We start from the raw sequence: 20,611 nt of genomic DNA, 5'->3' as shown, positions 1-20,611 counted from the left end.
AGATTTTCGTAGAGGAAATATTTGCAGATTTCGATTAGTATTTTGAAAATTTTGTGAGTGGGTTTTATGTGATTTTACTTTAACATTGTCTCTTTGTGTTTTTCTTTAGCAGCGCAGCTACGTTTCATTGGACAACTAGCCTAGTTCGTCTACCACATTTGCTGCAAGTATTTTCTGGTAATTTCTATATCTAAATTGTCAACTTATTGTATCGAGATTTTTGAGAATCCCTTGTTTTGGGTTATAATTTGCTGTAATCTTTTTTGTTTGTTTCTTCTTTTTTTCTGCAAATGATTCACAAAATTTAGATCATTTGTTTTTCTTCGATACTGTTTGAATCATATATGGTATAATAAAGGTTGAATCCGCACCAATATTAGTTGGAATTAATTCCTCAAAAAGGAAAAAACGACACCCATTCATACTTGTCCATAGCACGAATATTTTTTACCCACTCTTTTTCCCAAGTCATTCCAGATAACTCCCCCGTTTATACTACTCCACCCTTTTTACCATCATGTGCTTGTCCTTTGTGACCCTTCCTCACTCCATTAGGTCTTTGAACAGCATGTACTGGTTTAGTGGCTCTAAGCCAAGGATGAAGAGCACGTCGGATGGACAAACAACAACTTTGGTTGCTAGGAGAATTCATAGCGGTGCTAGAATAAGCGGTTTCGGGGAGAGGAGGGTTGTGGTTAGTGATCTGCAAGCGGTAGCTGTCGGTGACCCTCCATTTGAAGCAAGGGTCGTTGGTGTACATGTTCCGGCAGAACTGGTTGCTTCCGACGACAATCTGCCTGAAGAAGTGGATTATGCCGAGGATTCTCTGTTGGCCGAAGAAGTTGGCCCGATTGAGGGAGCTGGCGATGATTTGCGTGCAGAAGAAACTATTTGGCCAATTCGGACAATGCCAGAGACGATGTTGGTGCTGAAAGTTCTGCTCTTCCCATGGAATCAGTTTCAGCGGCATTGAGTTCCTCCGATTGGGAAAATTTTAAAGGCACATCCACTGATGACATTAATGGAGTTGGAGTTGGAGTTGGATTTGAAGGATGCTCGGAAGATTTGTTATGCAAGGTCTCTTCATGTGGAAGAAAAAGATTTTATTGTTTCGTATTGCCTGTTGCAAATCTGCAGTATAAAGTGATAGGAGAGACAAAGATGGAGGAGAACTCTGATGCGGAGATAAAGATCTTGGTGGAGGATGAGTTGACAGCTTCTAACTAGTATGTGCCCTACTTTTGTTGAATAACGTGCTTGATAATATTTTGGTCTTTTAGATTTTATATTGGATATTGGTTTGTCTATAATTGTCATTTGTTTAAATGGTTATCTGAATTGTTTTATCCTATTGTACTTTTGTTTTAAAAGAAAGTGAGATGTTGATCATGACAACACCAAGATAATTAGTAATTTAATTTGATCAGATGTACTGTTGTTGTTGGGTGTTTTTGTTTCTCTTGTTAAAATACATTGATTCATTTTCTTCTTCTTCCTCTTCAATTCAATGTTTGGTATGATTGTTTTGATCTACTGATAAGAATATGCAGAGAGAATTAAGTACTTGCCTTGAACCTAAAATTTGTTTGGTTTTTCTGATTTTTAAACTTTTTGTGGGTGGTTTATTTTACTAAAGTTATGAGTGCTGCTGATCAAAATCACTTTGGATAGTAGAATGAGACGTTGTCTTTCCAGTTTGCAAGTAGCTGGTAATTTGGATATTATGTAAGACCTTCCAGCAGTAGTTTAAATACATCAATTCAGCTGTAGTGATCTCTCCTTCTTTGCTTGAAAATGTTCTCTGTCATCTTATGTATATCATACTTTTGTCTTTTGTTCTTATAAAGCTCTCTTGGCATGCATAACTAGTTAATTTGAAGCATATATGGGCTACATTTAAAAATTAGGAGGATGAATTTTACTTAGTTGATAGAAGTTGGCTGAATCAAAAAATGTGTCTGTTGATGGGGAGTTGGTTGAGCTGGCAACCCTTAGCCATTTTCTGTTATGTTCATTTATGGGTTTGGGAAGATCTGATTTCTAGTGGACGTAATATGTTGCATGTTAATGTTAATGGGCGCATTACTTGCTTTGGGGGCGTTTAATGATGATTTACCAAAGATGTAGTCTCATTTTGGATAGGGGATCATGGTCCTATCTAAGTCTAACATGATTTTTTTTTTATTTTTTTTGGATAACCAGTTAATTTTGGATAAGGAATTCTTCTCAAATATTTTCCTTGAAAATGTCAGCCTTGGAACTTCAGTTTTGTTGGATCCCATGCTGAGTTGTATTCTATCCCTCAAATTTTCCAAACATCCTCCATGCAGGTTCAGAATGTGACCATTAGATACATAATGAAATGTGACGATGACACCTTCGTTAGGGTGGACATTGTCCTAAAAGAAATTGAGGGCATCTCTCCTAATACGTCCCTTTATATGGGCAATGTCAACCTCTTGCATCGCCCTCTCCGAAGTGGAAAATGGGCAGTCACATATGAGGTATGTTAGTGGGGTTGCATTTGTGTAAGTTTGAACTTGTTGCCTGCTATGGTTTGCAATTCTATTTGAACTTGGTTCTGTCTCTTGGGTTTTTGATTTCTCCAAGAGCTCCTTTCATCAATCAGATAATTTTGGAAGTCTGATACATTTGATTGCTTTGGAAGTAGGATCATAAAAGGGAAGAGAAATAATTTCTTCTCATCATATAAGTAGGATTATATTAGAGCTGTTTCATTCTCTTTGCATTGTTCCTGTATCTGAAGGAATCCTGTAATGTAACAGGAGTGGCCAGAAGAAGTATATCCTCCTTATGCCAATGGGCTCGGATATATAATTTCCAGTGATATTGCTAAATATGTTGTCTCTCAACATGGTAATCGAAGCCTAAGGGTTAGTTTCATTATTTATTCAATCTGCCTTCCCTCCAGCCTGCCTCCTTAGCAGGTTATGACTGCAAAATGCTGTTTGTTTTTTGTGGCAGCTCTTCAAGATGGAGGATGTAAGCATGGGAATGTGGGTTGAGCAATTTAACGGTTCCATGGCGGCCGTCCAATACTCCCACAACTGGAAATTTTGTCAGTATGGGTGCATGGAAAACAATTTCACTGCACATTATCAATCCCCAAGGCAGATGATCTGTCTTTGGGACAAATTGGCGAGGGGTCGGGCTCAGTGCTGCAACTTTAGATGACAATGAGCTGCTTGGGTGCTGATTTTTTGTCCATTTAGGTTAGTGGATCAAAATATGGACTCATGGATGAATTGTGAGAATCGGTTTGTCATAGTGATTTTTGTACCCATAATGTGGCAAATTGGACAGCAACATCTAACTGCATTTTCACTCTATCTTTTAGCTCTGTTCATTTCTTTCCTGTTTTGGAAAGGAAATCTCTTCCTCTTTTTTAGTTCCATAATGTTTTGGTTTTCTCTATAGTACTTAAAAAATAAAAGAGAGGAAAAAGACAATTATGGCCATGAGATAGTTTATCAGTTAAAGTCCTTAGCATGATGGGGCAAGGACGCCATTTCGTTTGCCTTAATCATAGGGAGAACTAAACAAGCGGATAATAACACAACGAATTGATGATCTCATGGATCGAGTCTATTCTGTATTAATTAATTATCTACACATTTGCATAAAGTCTCTCAAGAAATGAAGGGGAATATGATTTTTAAAGGAAAAACAATACCCATTATGGGCAAGTCAATGGCTATAACCTACAATCTTCAAAGCTAAGTATAATTGTTTAAGTTGAAAAAAGGGACGGAGACCTTGACAATTGACAATTGACAAGATATTGTTTGGGTAGCAAATTTAGCTGAGTAAATTGGAGTAAATTTTTGACACTATATGCGAATTTAAAATAAATTTAACACGAAATTAATAAGTTTAGATAAAAAAAATTTGACCTATTTAATTTAATTAAATAAGTCTAATTAAAATTTGCTTACATAATTTTATACTTATCCCTGAGCCACCCCTCAAACCCAATCTCTCGGAACACAAATAGAAAAGTATATAATTTTATACTTTTTCAATTATTTTTATATTTTTATCTAAGAAAATATAAAAATAAGGAAAAACTTTACTTAACCCTCTTGAACTTTTATCACATTTGTCATTTCATTTCTAAATTTCAAAAACTTTTAATTTAGTGTATCCATCTTTTCAATTCCACTATTCCGTTAAGATTTTCTGTTAAATCCTGTCAAAATTTCCAGAATACTCATTTTTTTTTTTAAATTATAATTTTTTTTTCAAAGATTCGGAAGTGAGTATTTTTATAAATTTCGTTAAATCCTGATCAACTTCTAAATTCTTACAATTTTTTTTTCATAAAAAAATGATGTTTCTTTATAAATTTTGACATTCGTCAATTAAGACTTAACAGAAAATCTTAATGAATGGGTGGAATTGAAAATAATTGAAAGATAAATATACTAAATTGAAAGTTTTTTAATTTTAAGAAGTTGTAAATGTGACGAAAGTTCAAGAGTGAAGTGAATTTTTCATTTTTATTTTATTTTATTTTATGAATGCTATTTGGTGAAGAAGACAATTCATGTTTGGTTACAGGCCCTTCTCCATTCTTGTCCATAGCACGAATATTTTTTACCCACTCTTTTTCCCAAGTCATTCTAACCTAGTGATTCACTCTTCTCCACTCTTCACACTTCATAGCACGCCGTCGCCTCTTCCTCTCCCTCTCCACTGCTCTTCTCTTCTCTTCTTCTTACTTCTTCTCTTTTTCTGAATCTCCGATCAACGCCCACGCCCACTCGCCCAGTGCCACGTCCACACCGACGACGCCCAGTGCCCACGTGAAAGTTTCTCTCGGTTTGTTTGCAGATTTGTTTGAGATTTTCGTAGAGGAAATATTTGCAGATTTCAATTAGTATTTTGAAAATTTTGTGAGTGGGTTTTATGTGATTTTACTTTAACATTGTCTCTTTGTGTTTTTCTTTAGCAGCGCAGCTACTTTTCATTGGACAACTAGCCTAGTTCGTCTACCACATTTGCTGCAAGTATTTTCTAGTCATTTCTATATCTAAATTGTCAACTTATTGTATAGAGATTTTTGAGAATCCCTTGTTTTGGGTTATAATTTGCTGTAATCTTTTTTGTTTGTTTCTTCTTTTTTTCTGCAAATGATTCACAAAATTTAGATCATTTGTTTTTCTTCGATACTGTTTGAATCATATATGGTATAATAAAGGTTGAATCCGCACCAATATTAGTTGGAATTAATTCCTCAAAAAGGAAAAAACGACACCCATTCATACTTGTCCATAGCATGAATATTTTTTACCCACTCTTTTTCCCAAGTCATTCCAGATAACTCCCCCGTTTATACTACTCCACCCTTTTTACCATCATGTGCTTGTCCTTTGTGACCCTTCCTCACTCCATTAGGTCTTTGAACAGCATGTACTGGTTTAGTGGCTCTAAGCCAAGGATGAAGAGCACGTCGGATGGACAAACAACAACTTTGGTTGCTAGGAGAATTCATAGCGGTGCTAGAATAAGCGGTTTCGGGAAGAGGAGGGTTGTGGATAGTGATCTGCAAGCGGTAGCTGTCGGTGACCCTCCATTTGAAGCAAGGGTCGTTGGTGTACATGTTCCGGCAGAACTGGTTGCTTCCGACGACAATCTGCCTGAAGAAGTGGATTATGCCGAGGATTCTCTGTTGGCCGAAGAAGTTGGCCCGATTGAGGGAGCTGGCGATGATTTGCGTGCAGCAGAAACTATTTGGCCAATTCGGACAATGCCAGAGACGATGTTGTTGCTGAAAGTTCTGCTCTTCCCATGGAATCAGTTTCAGCGGCATTGAGTTCCTCCGATTGGGAAAATTTTAAAGGCACATCCACTGATGACATTAATGGAGTTGGAGTTGGAGTTGGATTTGAAGGATGCTCGGAAGATTTGTTATGCAAGGTCTCTTCATGTGGAAGAAAAAGATTTTATTGTTTCGTATTGCCTATTGCAAATCTGCAGTATGAAGTGATAGGAGAGACAAAGATGGAGGAGAACTCTGATGCGGAGATAAAGTATAACACCTCAAAAAAATTTAGCATTTCTATATGAGAACCCAAAGAAAATTGTTATAATATTAAGTAGTAATATAAAAGATTAAAAGGGTTTTTGTTTAATAATTAGGTGTTTTATAAGATTTCTGTGTTACTAAATAGGTTTAAAAAAAAAGAAAAAAAAAAGAAAACCTATTTGTCAAAGAAACTACATGTGGCCTAAACGTGTCTCAAATTCTCTCTTCTCTTTGACACCTTTTGAACATGCATTATTGTTTTAGACACGTACACCCTCCTCTCTTTTCTTTCACTCCTCTTTTCTTCTTCCTCCTTTTCTTTCACTCGACGGAAACAAGAGTGAGAGGAGAGACAGAGATCTTTTGAGAGATGAGATTGAGAGGGAGGCAAAGAGAGCGATCGAGAGAGAGATCGGGAGAGTGAGAGATGAAACCGAGAGAGAGGGAGAGCTGGAGACCCGGAGAGAGATCCAGTGGCGATCGACGCCAGTAGAGACCGAAGGAGAGGAAGATCGGACCCGATCTTCCGGTGGATGTCGCCAGTGAGGCAAAGGGACCCGATTTCCGGCAAGCCCGTGACCCGTAGCCGCCAGACCCGAGAGAGAGAACCCGAGCGGTTCGTGAACCCGTGAGGACCCGATCCTCCATGGGTCACCGGAGGCGCGATTCCAGTGGCGATTCCAGTGGCGATTCCGGTGAACCCGTAACCCAAGGACCCGAGGAAGAGAACCGGAGGTGACCCGATTCAGGAAGACCCGAGAACCCGCGAGACCCAACCCGATCCTTCATCCGGTGATTTTTTTTCCCCAGCAGAATCAATGGCGAATTTCGGTGGATTTGCTGAGAAAATCCTTGGGGTAATTTCTTGAAAACCCGTTTGATTATTTTGGGTAAAGATTATGGTTGATAATTAGGTTTGGTTGGATGATGGTTAATGATTTTTGGGGGTTCTCTATTGATTGGTTAAAAATTCGGTATTGATAAGTGATGGGGTATTTTTTTGTAGTTGATCAGTTGTGTGGGTATTTTTCCTATTTGGCTGAATTTGGGTTCTTTGAGGTTGCTGTGATGATGGGTTATTTGGGGTTTTGATTTCCGGGATTGATTTTGTTGGGTTTTGTGGTGTTTGGCTAGCAAACCGAATGGGTATAATGAATTACTATTTAAATTTTGAGGTTTGGACTATGGGTTAATCTATGGAGTTCGGTTTGAGGAATGGGTGTCTTGATTTCTATGCATGACCGAATAAACATAGTGAATGGAGGCTAAAACTGTTGAGTTTGGCGTTTTTTTTTTTTTCAGTGTTAATCCTTGGATTTAATTCGTATGGTTAAAACTTGGAGTTTGATCTTGTGTTTTGCTATTTTTGGACATAGAATTAATTATGTGTGTGAGGAATGGGTTAATCTATGGAGTTCGGTTTGAGGAATGGGTGTCTTGATTTCTATGCATGACCGAATAAACATAGTGAATGGAAGCTGAAACTGTTGAGTTTGGCGTTTTTTTTTTTTTTCAGTGTTAATCCTTGGATTTAATTCGTATGGTTAAAACTTGGAGTTTGATCTTGTGTTTTGCTATTTTTGGACATAGAATTAATTATGTGTGTGAGGAATGGGTTAATCTATGGAGTTCGGTTTGAGGAATGGGTGTCTTGATTTCTATGCATGACCGAATAAACATAGTGAATGGAGGCTGAAACTGTTGAGTTTGGCGTTTTTTTTTTTTTCAGTGTTAATCCTTGGATTTAATTCGTATGGTTAAAACTTGGAGTTTGATCTTGTGTTTTGCTATTTTTGGACATAGAATTAATTATGTGTGTGATGTTCTCTGTTGGTGAAGGTTTTGGATGGCTGAGCCGTGTGTGTGTGTGTGTGGGTGTAGGTGTGACCGCCACAGTGATATGAGGGGTAGGGTTTCCTTATTGGATCGGTGTGATTGATAGTACGTGTTAGAGGAATCCTATGTTTTGGGGTTATTATGATATAATATGTTTTAGATTATGTTAAACCCTATAGTTTGGTTAATGTGATTATGTGGAAGTGGTAATTGGTAATTGATTTTATGGTTGGGAATTTAATGAGTTCGGTTTAATATTGGTTGGTTTGGGTTACAGAGTTCTGGACTATGGATTTGATGATTTAAGAAAGTTCATTTTTGGGGATTTCTGTGAATAGGCCGAATGATTTCTTGCTTCTTTTATGTTGAAATTACTGATTATTGAGGATTTAGTTCACTAAGGTAGTGGCGTTGGTTAAATTATTCTGAATTTCAAGAGAAGTCATAAATTAATGATTTTAGATATCTGCGGTAAATTTGAGTAGAGATTTTATATTAATAGGAAGTATTTGAAGAATTATGATTACATGCTATGTAGGATATTTATATAGGATACCCTTAATTTAAGTTTTAGGCTTCAAATTTCAGAATGTTCTTCTAAGATTTATCTTTCAATTTATTTAGGTAGAAGTTCGACCTCGAAGTTGATGGCAAATCCAGGTAAGGGGACACAACTTTAAAACTCGGCGAAATTTTTAAATAAAATCTTTTCAAGAGTAAAACGTCGAGAATTTTCAAAGGACTCTTTCACTTTAATATTACTTGTTATTTTTTTTTCTTCAATTATAATGATTCTTTTATGAAATGTAATTGAACCTCCTTATGATTATATGGTAGCTCTCAAGAATGAAATAATGAATATGTTACCTGTGAATTCCATGGATGAATGAAGCTAATAATTATATGTTACATGTGCACCATATGAATGAAGAGGATGATGTAATTATGATTTTCAAAAATGATACATGTGCACCATGAGAATGAGGATGATGACGACTCTCAAAATATATGTGTTACATGTGCACTATATGAACAAGATGATGAAATTATGTTGAATATTTGTTTTATGTGCATCACACAAAGTTTTGTCCCACGGTACCATAATGCTGTGATCCGGATCTTATGATGATGATGATGATGGGTAGCGGGGCAACCACACCAAAAGTGTGGGGCTATTGGCCGGGGGGTTCTCACCTAGGGAGCTTCCTAACCCGGCAGCTCTCCCCTGTGACGACAGGATGAGCCATGGATCCTTCGGGATCGGTCCTTTGGACGAGCCCAACGTGCACCGCTCATGGTAAAAATGCGGAAGTGGTCCAGTGGTAGACAAAACTTACAAACTATAAATGATGATTGCATATGCATATTTATTATTGATGCTGATATTTCTATATGTGAACTCTGAAAATTCTAAGTTTCTAAACTAAACTTTTTATACCACCTTGTACTATGTTGTGTTACTTACTGAGTTATCAAACTCACCCCTTGCCCCTTCAACCTTTTCAGGATGTAATAATCAGAGTCACCTTCTGGTAATGGCATAGACCTGGCTAAGAGCAATAGATGGTATCTTGGGGAACTGATGTAACCTTTGTAATGTATAATATGTTTCCCTATTGGAAATTTATGACTTTGTGAAAAGCTACTCTTTTATAGATATATATAAAATAGATGGATAAAATCTATAACTATTAGAGGTATGCTTTATGTAAATTATTTTTTATTATTTTTTATTTTTTTTAGGCTCAAGTTTGCGTTTCCCTTATTTACCAAAATGGGGGCGTGACATAAAGATCTTGGTGGAGGATGAGTTGACAGCTTCTAACTAGTATGTGCCCTACTTTTGTTGAATAATGTGCTTGATGATATTTTGGTCTTTTAGATTTTATATTGGATATTGGTTTGTCAATAATTGTCATTTGTTTAAATGGTTATCTGAATTGTTTTATCCTATTGTACTTTTGTTTTAAAAGAAAGTGAGATGTTGATCATGACAACACCAAGATAATTAGTAATTTAATTTGATCAGATGTACTGTTGTTGTTGGGTGTGTTTGTTTCTCTTGTTAAAATACATTGATTCATTTTCTTCTTCTTCCTCTTCAATTCAATGTTTGGTATGATTGTTTTGATCTACTGATAAGAATATGCAGAGAGAATTAAGTACTTGCCTTGAACCTAAAATTTGTTTGGTTTTTCTAATTTTTAAACTTTTTGTGGGTGGTTTATTTTACTAAAGTTATGAGTGCTGCTGATCAAAATCACTTTGGATAGTAGAATGAGACGTTGTCTTTCCAGTTTGCAAGTAGCTGGTAATTTGGATATTATGTAAGACCTTCCAGCAGTAGTTTAAATACATCAATTCAGCTGTAGTGATCTCTCATTCTTTGCTTGAAGATGTTCTCTATCATCTTATGTATATCATACTTTTGTCTTTTGTTCTTATAAAGCTCTCTTGGCATGCATAACTAGTTAATTTGAAGCATATATGAGCTACATTTAAAAATTAGCAGGATGAATTTTACTTAGTTGATAGAAGTTGGCTGAATCAAAAAATGTGTCTGTTGATGGGGAGTTGGTTGAGCTGGCAACCCTTGGACATTTTCTATTATGTTCATTTATGGGTTTGGGAAGATCTGATTACTAGTGGACGTAATATGTTGCATGTTAATGTTAATGGGCGCATTACTTGCTTTGGGGGCGTTTAATGATGATTTACCAAAGCTGTAGTCTCATTTTGGATAGGGGATCATGGTCCTATCTAAGTCTAACATGAATTTTTTTTTTTTTTTTTTGGATAACCAATTAATTTTGGATAAGGAATTCTTCTCAAATATTGTCCTTGAAAATGTCAGCCTTGGAACTTCAGTTTTGTTGGATCCCATAATGCTAGAAATCATATTTTTTTATTAATGCTATTTAGTCGACTGTTATATGTTTGCCATATTATTTGATAATATAACATTCAAAATTAAGCCATTGGATCATCATTTATAAAAACAAAAAAAAAATAAAAAAATGAAGGGGTAATTTTCATATCACGTCATCTCAATGGTTGCGACGTTGATCGATTGATTCAATTTGCAATCGATATGCAAGTTCAAAAGCTTGACATCAACCTGTTAGAGCACTAGCAGCAGATTTTATATAGATCTAATGGTACATTTATAAAGTAATGCTAGAAATCATATTTTTTGATTAATACTATTTAGTCGACTGTTATATGGCTGCCATATAATTTGATAATATAACATTCAAAATTAAGCCATTGGATCATCATTTATAAAAACAAAAACAAAAAATATGAAGGGGTAATTTTCATATCACGTCATCTCAATGGTTGCGACGTTGATCGATTGATTCAATTTGCAATTGATATGCAAGTTCAAAAGCTTGACATCAACCTGTTAGAGCACTAGCAGCAGATTTTATATAGATCTAATGGTACATTTATAAAGTAATGCTAGAAATCATATTTTTTTTATTAATGCTATTTAGTCGACTGTTATATGGTTGTCATATAATTTGATAACATCACATTCAAAAGTAAGCCATTGGATCATCATTTATAAAAACAAAAATAAAAAAAATGAAGGGGTAATTTTCATATCACATCATCTCAATGGTTGCTACGTTGATCGATTGATTCAATTTGCAATTGATATGCAAGTTCAAAAGCTTGACATCAACCTGTTAGAGCACTAGCAGTAGATTTTATATAGATCTAATAGTACATTTAAAAAGTAATGCTAGAAATCATATTTTTTTATTAATGCTATTTGGTCAACTGTTATATGGTAGCCATATAATTTGATAATATAATGCTTCCCAATACGTTGGGAAGCACTGTTGCTTCCCAAGGGTAATTATCTAAAATAGGGTAACTGTTGTGGCTTGATTTTTTTGTGACTTTTTTCAAAGCTTTCCTATTTTAAGGAATAGGACTACTTATAGGGCATCTGCTACTAGTGCTCTTAGACAATCATTTGTCAAACTTGTATCATGAGCTCTATAAATTTCCATATTGGGTATTTGCTCAAGCAAGGAAACAATCAAAGATAAAACATTTGTCTTTGAATTTTTGTGGCCCGAGTATTTCAGCAAATTTCAATGGCTTGAACTCCCTTTCATCCCTCTCATTGAAAAGAAACAAATTTAAATCAAGTTTAAATCAATACAATATTCATATACAATATATCAATTTCAAGTGAAATGGAGACAATCTGTACCCATAAAATCACCAATTCAATTACATAAGTAACATAAGTTTCAACAAATCGAAAATTAAAATCAATCTTGATAGAATCAAAAAATAAAGAGAAAATAAAAAAAAAAAATAAAAAAACCGATGAGGAAAAAGAGAATAAGACAAATAAAGCATATTAACAAGACACTTAGAGAAGCAAAAGGACCAAAAAAGTGATAAGGTGTTTGGAAATTATTATTTGTAATCAACTAAATAGACTAATTAACTAGCAAGTACTATATGATATCAAATAGAGCATCTGCATTTAAGTTGGAGATTATTATCATCTGAGCAAATCAGGAACTTGATTATATTCCGCCATCGATGGCTTCTAAAATATTGAAGGAAGCCATAATTAATTACCTTCTAATGCTTTTTGCAAAGTTGACTTTGGTGCATGCAAACCATGTATATGATGAATATTCCATATATACCTGATATTGCAACTGCTAAGAGTTGAATATACCAACTTTTTTAGTTTTTATTTTTTAGATTTTTCTTTCAAGGAGCACTATAAATAGTATGCAACGTTAACACCTCAAAATAGATAGAGGAAATATGGCTGAAGGCAACAAAGTTGGTGCAATATATCTTCTCATTTTGTGTAGTAAGCTCCTACTCCTATATATATATTCAATTTATGTGATCTCAATTTATCTTTTCTTTTGTTAGTTTAGCTTGTACTTTTTTTTTTGTTGATTTTTTTTTTTTTTTGTATGATAATCTAGTTCCATAGATGACATAACAATGATAAGATGTATCTCATTCCACTAAGTGCAAACTTTTGCATGCAAAAAATTCTAAGAAAATGTTTGACATCCTCTAGTTTTTATTACAATTTCTTACAAATTAACGTAGTAATCCGTGCGGCACTCTCATGTCAGCCATAATCAAATTTAATCATTTTGTGGCTGACGTGATCATAAGCGTCACGTGAACTTACAAACTTACTTTCTCAAATGTTGTATTGTGTTGATGATTTTGATGAGCAAGTACAATTCCACTAAGCATGAATCCAGCAACTGTGAGGGCAATAGTATGCCCTAATGTATGCATGGACTATGCAGGGTATATGACCTGCCCATCTTCGGGTAGTAAGCAACTCAATCCGCCTTGCAATTGCTGCTATGCTCCAAAGGGTTGCACCATTTACCATGCTTCTGGAACTCCAATTTGTACTGCCACTAGGGCTTGAATAGTTGAAGGGATCGGTGGACATGATCTGATGTTAAACATGTTTTGTTGGAAGTCATGTTTGGTTTGCAACATAAAGTTATCTGTGAGTTGTTACAGAGACGCAAAGATCATTGTACTGTCGTATTATCTTTTTGTATTTGTTTTGCCTATATGAACCAACCCTTTAGCGGTTTGTATTTAGCTTGTTCAATAAAGTTTTAGCCTTTTGTACTTTATGTGTGCACTCATGTTAATTCAATGTGTTTTCTTTTGTCTTTTTTATTTATTTTTATTTTTTTCTGATTTTTTTTGCTGTCTCAATTTCTGTAACATTTTCTCTAAAACCTGGCTCAAGAATGTTTGAGCACATTCAGTTAAGGCGAGGCCTAACATGTGATTTTTTTTTTTAATGAATAAATAAATCAATTTCATTCAAACTAAACCAAAATACAAACTTAGACAAGGATACAAAATAACCCTATATAGAAACACAAAACCCCAAAACAAAACCGAAAAGTACATCAGCACATTAAAATTTGGGGAAAGTACACTTTACCCCCCTTATATATCCACCTATTGGCAATTTGATGCCCAATGTTTAAAAATTGGTAAATGACCCCCCTAACGTTTACCACTTGTCTCAATTTAGACCTTCCGTCCACTTAGTCCTGCAAAAGTGACGGATAGAGGGTCACGTGTAACACACATGACCACTTAAAAGCCGAAGTTCCAAAATTGCCCTCAATGTTCAAAACGGTGAGTTTCACTGGGCCACTCAACTCCATTTTCTCTTTTCCTTTTTTACACGTGGTGACCTCCCCGACGACCAAGTTAGAGTCGCCATTGAAGCAACTCTAGCTTCTCAAGAACAACCGGATTCCAAACCAGGGGGAGCAGAGGTGAGCAAAGTAAAGAGACAGCGCCGCCACTTTAAAACGTCTTCCACCTCCGTCGTACAGAAGTTTGGGCAAAAGAAAACCGAGTTTTACTGTGTAGGACTTACGGGGTGAGAGTGTTGTGTTAGTGAGTGGTGGTTATTATTTTTTTTGGTGTCATTTTTTTCCCAGGGAAATTGCAAAATTTGTTTTTCATCATTGTAAAACCTATGAATTTGAAAATGAGAAGCTCGTCGTCATCGTCCTATGTAAATGAGAGGAGGCCTGACCGTGTTGATGACAAAGTCAGAAAAAAGGAAATGAGAAAGGGTATTGATCTTGCTACTACACTCGAACGTATAGAGAAATTTGGAAAGCATGGATAGATTTGCTCAGCTATTGGTGCATGGTGAGAACTAAGAAGGATGTGGAAGATTGAAGAAAACACGCTTCTTGCATAAACTGACGGTGTCCCAAATAAAAGAAAACATGCTCCTAAGTTTCTTGGCCATCTCGTTCATTTGCACGTTCATTCTCCTCCTTTTCCTCAAGTTACTCCTTACAAAAATGGTGACAACTTACTTCTCTATTGCACCGCGGCCATGTTCTCAAACTTGACTCAGTTTAATCTTCTCTTTCAAAGAAAAAGAAAAGCAAAATAAAAATGAGATTATAGTTTTAGGCACTGTTAGGTTGAAATTTTTTTTTGCATATAATTTTCAGCCACCTCTCTATTCACTGCCTCCCCCTCTACCACCGTCAAATATTGATCTCTTATTCTGCCACCTTTTTTCTTATCGTTAATTGTCCTATTGTGCAAGATAGTTGGACTACTTTTAAGACTATTATCAACATTCACCATATATGTACTTAGTGTGATCCCATCCATATTTCAACAAAATTTCATCCCAAAAGCATTTAAATGATTGGTGAGTTTTGGAGTACACATATAGGATAAATATATCACGACTAGTTCGGGTACGTATCAATGATGTGCTGAAGAATATATCACGACTAGTTTCAATACCCGAACCATATCAATGATGTACTGAAGAATATCCACATGCATCTGCTTTTCTTTGGGATTTCAAATACATGCCCAAGAGAGAGATACCCAAGAAGTCACCACCATTCAAAAGGCTCCACTTTACTATAACGCACAGTGGATTTGGACTCCACGCTCGAAGGAAGACACGCATCCCGATTTCCGTATCGGAAAGGTTCGGGTACGTATTTCCACGTTGTAGACGGGTAAAGTTTACAGAAACATGTACCCATTGTTTGTGTTGTCTAATTCAGGGGAGAAGAAGATGGGTGAGATGAAAATCGCTATAAAATTTGCACCATATAAAGCCGCTTGGAATGGGCCGGCAAGAGATGTTGAGAAACACGGCTGTGAAGATTGTATCCATCTTGAGCTCCAAAGGCAACGTTATTTCTAAAGGTTGATGGGGCTCTGTTCACCTCTGTTTTAGAACATGAAAACATAGGTGAATAGAGGAGCTTGTCCAGGTGAAAGGAAAAAAAAAAAGCAAAAAAAAACTTCTGTTCTCTTTCATTTATAATAGTTTACACTCAGTATTTTTGGCCATGCATTTTTGTGGGGATTCTAATTACTCTATTGATTTAATATCGGGTTCGAATCTGAGCGTCTTGGTTACGGAGAGGGCGCTGAAGCTACTGGAAATGGTGTCATCTTGCGCGCAAAGAAGGGCGGTCGGTGATGTGCGAGGACGTGGCGTGCGTGGCGGCGATCATGAACAAGGTTCTAAAGGTATCGAGGGCGGCGACGAAACACGCTGACTCATTCACAACGTGCGTATAATGATAATTTGATGAACAATCTGATATGTGGAGGGGCGGCTCGGGTCGGGGTCGTAGGCACGCTGCAGAAACCGAGTCAGAGGATGTAGCCTCTCGAGGACCCAAACACGGTAGACCCGATTGGAACGTTCCAGAAGGATGGCAAAGCTAGAGCTTAGGAGAGAAGAACGTGAAGATGGTCCCAGGTGTGAAACTCACTGGTTTTAAACAGGGGTATTTTTGGAAAGCTGAGCTTTAAGTGGTCATGTGCGTTGCACGTGACCTCTTTTCCATCTCTTTGGACGGATTAAGTAGACTGAAGGTTTTAAGTGTCAAAGTTGGTTATATTAAGGGGATCATTTACCAATTTTTAAACATTGGGCGTCAAATTGCCAATAGGTGGATACATCAGGGGGGTAAAGTGTACTTTCCCCTTAAAATTTAAATTCAAGTTTTGATAAAGATCGAAGTTCTCCCTACACCTATTAAAACTAAAATATCCGTAGTATTTTGTCAAGTTTTTTTTTTTTTTTTAATCAAATTCAATTGTTCATCCTCAAATTTTTACTCCCTATGCATCGTTTCCTGCTATGGCTGCTCTCCCTCAGGGAATCTGGTTGCAGCCACCACAGATGGGTTGCATACCTAGGTCACCGTTCCAGCCATACCCTACTGCTTTTCCTGATTCTCAACCTCCTGGTGTTACTCCTGTGCCTTTTGCTGCTTCTGGTCATTTGCTAGCAGAAGCTTTGTGTTACGTGCCCTATTATTATTTAAGTAAAATTAGTACTTCGAGGGGCTAGTCCTCCACACTCAAGCACTCGGCTCAGATGTTTTAACACTTCCAGGTTTAACTCATAAACACACGGTAATATGATTAACCACCCAAAAGATATCCTTCATTTCCACTTCTCTGGTTTAAATCATGTAGCACAACAAAGCAATCGGGAACTGCCAGTAATGGTCGAACCCACTACATAATAACTAACCCACTAAGATTAACTGACCCACTGACCTACTAAGTTAACTCTCTACAACCCACTTAGCACATTCCAGAACACCCTGGAACTGTCTTAAGAAATTAAAGGTAATACAGGAAATTACAACAAGACCCATACAGATAAACACAATGACTCTAACACCCTTCTGTAGCTGGTGTCCACATCCGATCATGTTCCTGTAGGAGAACCACATGGCAGCCTTACAAAGGTACCTTGAGCCCTGGTATCAAGGTACCCTTGTCCGAACCACACACCCAGCTCCCTCAGTCGGATGCATAACACAGTCCCTTCCATCAAAGGACCTTGCCCACAAGGTCCGGAAATCTCCCCTGAAGTTCTTCAAAATCCTCCAATGTCGCATCTTCTTCCGTAGCTCCAGCCCATTGGATGAGCAACTCCGCACCAGCACGGTTCCCGTTTTTCATCAATCTCCTGGTAAGTATCTTCTCTGGTTCAACTGTTAGGGTCCCTTCTTGGGTTAGGACCGGTAGGGTCACCAAGGGAATGGTTCGTGTTCCAAGTTGTTTTTTTAGGAGAGAAACATGGAATACAGGGTAGATTTGTGAATTATGGGGTAGATCCAACTTGTAGGCGACCTGTCCAATTCTCTGAAGGACTTGAAACGGTCCATAATACCGTGGGGAGAGCTTTAGATTAAGTCGGATAGACACCGACATCTGTTTGTAAGGTTGGAGACGGAGATAGACCCAATCTCCGATTTCAAACTCACGGGAAGTGTGATGTCTGTCAGCGTAGACTTTCATCCTATCTTGCACATCCTGTAAGTTCTCCCTGATCAAGGAGAGAATGAACTCTCTTGTATTTAGGGTTTCCTCAACTGCTTGAACACTAGTAGTTCCAGGTTCATAAGGTAAAAGTCGTGGAGGAGGATACCCGTAAACCGCCTCAAAAGGGGTGAGTTTTGTAGAAGAGTGTTCTAAGGTATTGTAAGACCATTCGGCCAGTGAAAGCCATTTTAGCCAATCCTTCGGTCGGTCACCTGTAAAACTCCTAAGATACCCTTCCAACCCTTTGTTCATAATCTCTGTCTGTGGGTGGTAAGTCGAACTCAAGAGGAGATCGATACCACTTAGACGGAATAGATCCTTCCAAAAGTTGCTTGTAAAGATTCTATCTCTATCACTGACTATGGATTTGGGTAGTCCATGGAGCTTGAAATTTTGGTCGAGAAAGAGCTGAGCTACTGTTTTAGCTGTGTATGGGTGGGTTAGGGGTATGAAGTGGGCGTATTTGCTGAGTCTGTCTATGACCACCATTATCACATTCTTTCCTTGTGAAATTGGCAATCCCCCTATGAAGTCCATACTGACTTCTGTCCATACCTGAGAAGGAATGGGGAGTGGTTGCAATAACCCTGCTAGATGGATGTTCTCCACCTTGTTCCTTTGGCATATGTCACTTCCTCGGATGTATCTTTCTTCATTCCAGGCCAGTAGAACTCCCTCTTCACCTTTGAATAGGTCTTTTGGTTCCCCATGTACTAGCTAATGGACTGCTGTGAAACTGGTGCAGGATCTGCTGCTGGATTGGCACCAAGGAGCCCAAATGTAGTCTCCCCTTGTAGAAGATGAGTCCATTCTGCACGTTGAATTTGGTTGGATTGAGGGCTCCTTCCTGGAGTTGAAGGAGTAGCTCCCGTAACATGGGATCTTCTAGATAAGTCTTTCTGAGCTCTTCTAACCGGTCTGCTGTGATTGTGCTAATTGCTTGCAATTGTGATTGGGGTATGTCTGGTTGATTTGCTGCATCTGTTTCTCTGTTGATCTGTGGCTCTGCTGAATTAGACTGTACTGTGGCCTTTGTTTCTAGTTTAGCATTTTCTGCATCAACATCTATTTCTGCTATTGATTCTGCATGAGTACCTGCTTCATTATCTGTTTCATCTATAGTTCCTGCATCACTAGCTTCTATTTCCCCAAATGGCACCCTAGATAGGGCATCTGCAGCTTTGTTCTCCCTCCTTCTTTTGTATTCTACAGTGAAGTCATATCCTAGGAGCTTAGAGACCCATTTCTGCTAGGCGGGTATTCCTATTCTCCGCTCTAGTAAATATTTAAGGGCATGTTGATCAGTACGAACTACAAAAGTCTGCCCTAATAAATAATGCCTCCACTTCCTAATTGCCATAACCAATGCCAACAATTCTTTTTCATACGTGGATAAGAATAAGCTCTTCCCTTTCAACCCTTGGCTTAAAAATGCTAGAGGTCTCCCCTCCTGCATTAACACCACTCCTATACCCGCCCCTGAAGCATCACATTCTACTATGAATCTTTTAGTAAAATCGGGTAAACCCAACACTGGTGGGGTGGACATTAATTCTTTAAGACTTTGAAAAGCCTCTTCAGCACTAGCATTCCATCCGAATGAATTTTTCTTCAAAAGTGCCGTTAAGGGTGCTGCCACTCCTTCATAGCCCTTAACAAACTTTCTATAATACCCGGTTAGACCCAGAAATCCTCTCAAGGCCTTGGGAGTTCGAGGATTTGGCCAATTCTTCATAGCCACAATCTTAGCAGGGTCAACCTTCACTCCTTCTTCTGACAGAACATGGCCTAAGTAATCTACCTCCAAACTCCCAAATTTACATTTTGAGGCCTTAGCATATAACTGATGTTCCTTTAAAACCTCAAGTACAAGCTTTAAATACTTTAGATGTTCCTTAAGGTTCAGACTATAAACTAAGATATCGTTAAAGAAAACTAATACAAATTTTCTGAGATAGGGTCGAAATACCTCGTTCATCAATCCTTGGAAAGTAGAGGTGCATTGGTTCCCGAAGGGCATTACAAGAAATTCGTAGTGCCCTTCATGTGTCCGGAAGGTAGTCTTGGGCACATCCTCTGGTTTCATCCGGATTTGGTGATAACCGGATCGTAGGTCTAATTTAGAAAATATCACTGCCCCATGTAACTCATCCAGCAGTTCATCTATACTGGGAATAGGATATTTATCCTTAATGGTGTCTCGGTTGAGCACCCTATAGTCCACGCACATCCTCCAACTCCCATCTTCCATCCTCATAAGTAACACCGGTGACGAGTACGGACTTTGGCTAGGACGAATGACTCCCGAACTCAGCATCTCTTGGACTAACTTCTCAATTTCCCCCTTTTGATAGTAAGGATAGCGATAGGGCCTCGCACATGTAAGTTTAGCCTCATCCTTAAGGAGAATTTGATGGTCATGGCTCCTGGATGGCGGTAGTTCTTCTGGCTCCTTAAAAACCTCTGGGTACCCTTCAATAAGCTCTTGGACAGCCGGGTGTAACATGGTCCTGGGCCATCTGCTGTAATCTCCATAAGCTGTACCCACACACCTTTATAGCTGGCTCCCGTGGACTTGGGCATTGTCTCTCTTGCATCTAGCAATTCAAGAGCTGGTGACATCCCTTGTAAGGTTACTTCTCGATGGTTATAGGGAAATTTCATGGTGAGGGTCCCAAAATCCCATAAAATAGGTCCGAGACACCTCAGCCAGTCAACTCCTAGGACCACATCACAACCCCCCAGAGTTAGGAGGTATAGAGTAGCAGAAAATTTACAACCCTGTAGTAGAATGGACACTACCTTACATTGACCTTGGCAAGAAAGGGTAGCCCCATC

General features: G+C 37.8%; 1 protein-coding gene and 2 long non-coding RNA genes across 4 annotated transcripts in view; all 3 read left to right on the top strand.

The window, feature by feature from the left end:
* Positions 1-20,611, top strand: part of LOC133868746 (F-box/FBD/LRR-repeat protein At1g51370-like) — a 71,872-nt gene that overhangs the window by 25,740 nt on the left and 25,521 nt on the right. The gene's annotated exons all lie outside the window — the stretch shown is intronic.
* Positions 6,739-9,873, top strand: LOC133867621 (uncharacterized). Its single transcript, XR_009900123.1, has 4 exons — positions 6,739-6,906; positions 8,510-8,545; positions 9,392-9,483; positions 9,629-9,873. It is a non-coding gene; the product is annotated as an uncharacterized LOC133867621 (long non-coding RNA).
* On the top strand, positions 12,529-13,542 carry LOC133869771 (uncharacterized). The gene is made up of 2 exons (XR_009900532.1): positions 12,529-12,734; positions 13,120-13,542. It is a non-coding gene; the product is annotated as an uncharacterized LOC133869771 (long non-coding RNA).

The sequence above is a fragment of the Alnus glutinosa genome, chromosome 5 (assembly GCF_958979055.1).
Source record: "Alnus glutinosa chromosome 5, dhAlnGlut1.1, whole genome shotgun sequence".
Lineage (NCBI taxonomy): Eukaryota > Viridiplantae > Streptophyta > Magnoliopsida > Fagales > Betulaceae > Alnus > Alnus glutinosa.
This window is presented reverse-complemented; position numbering and strand designations above follow the sequence as displayed.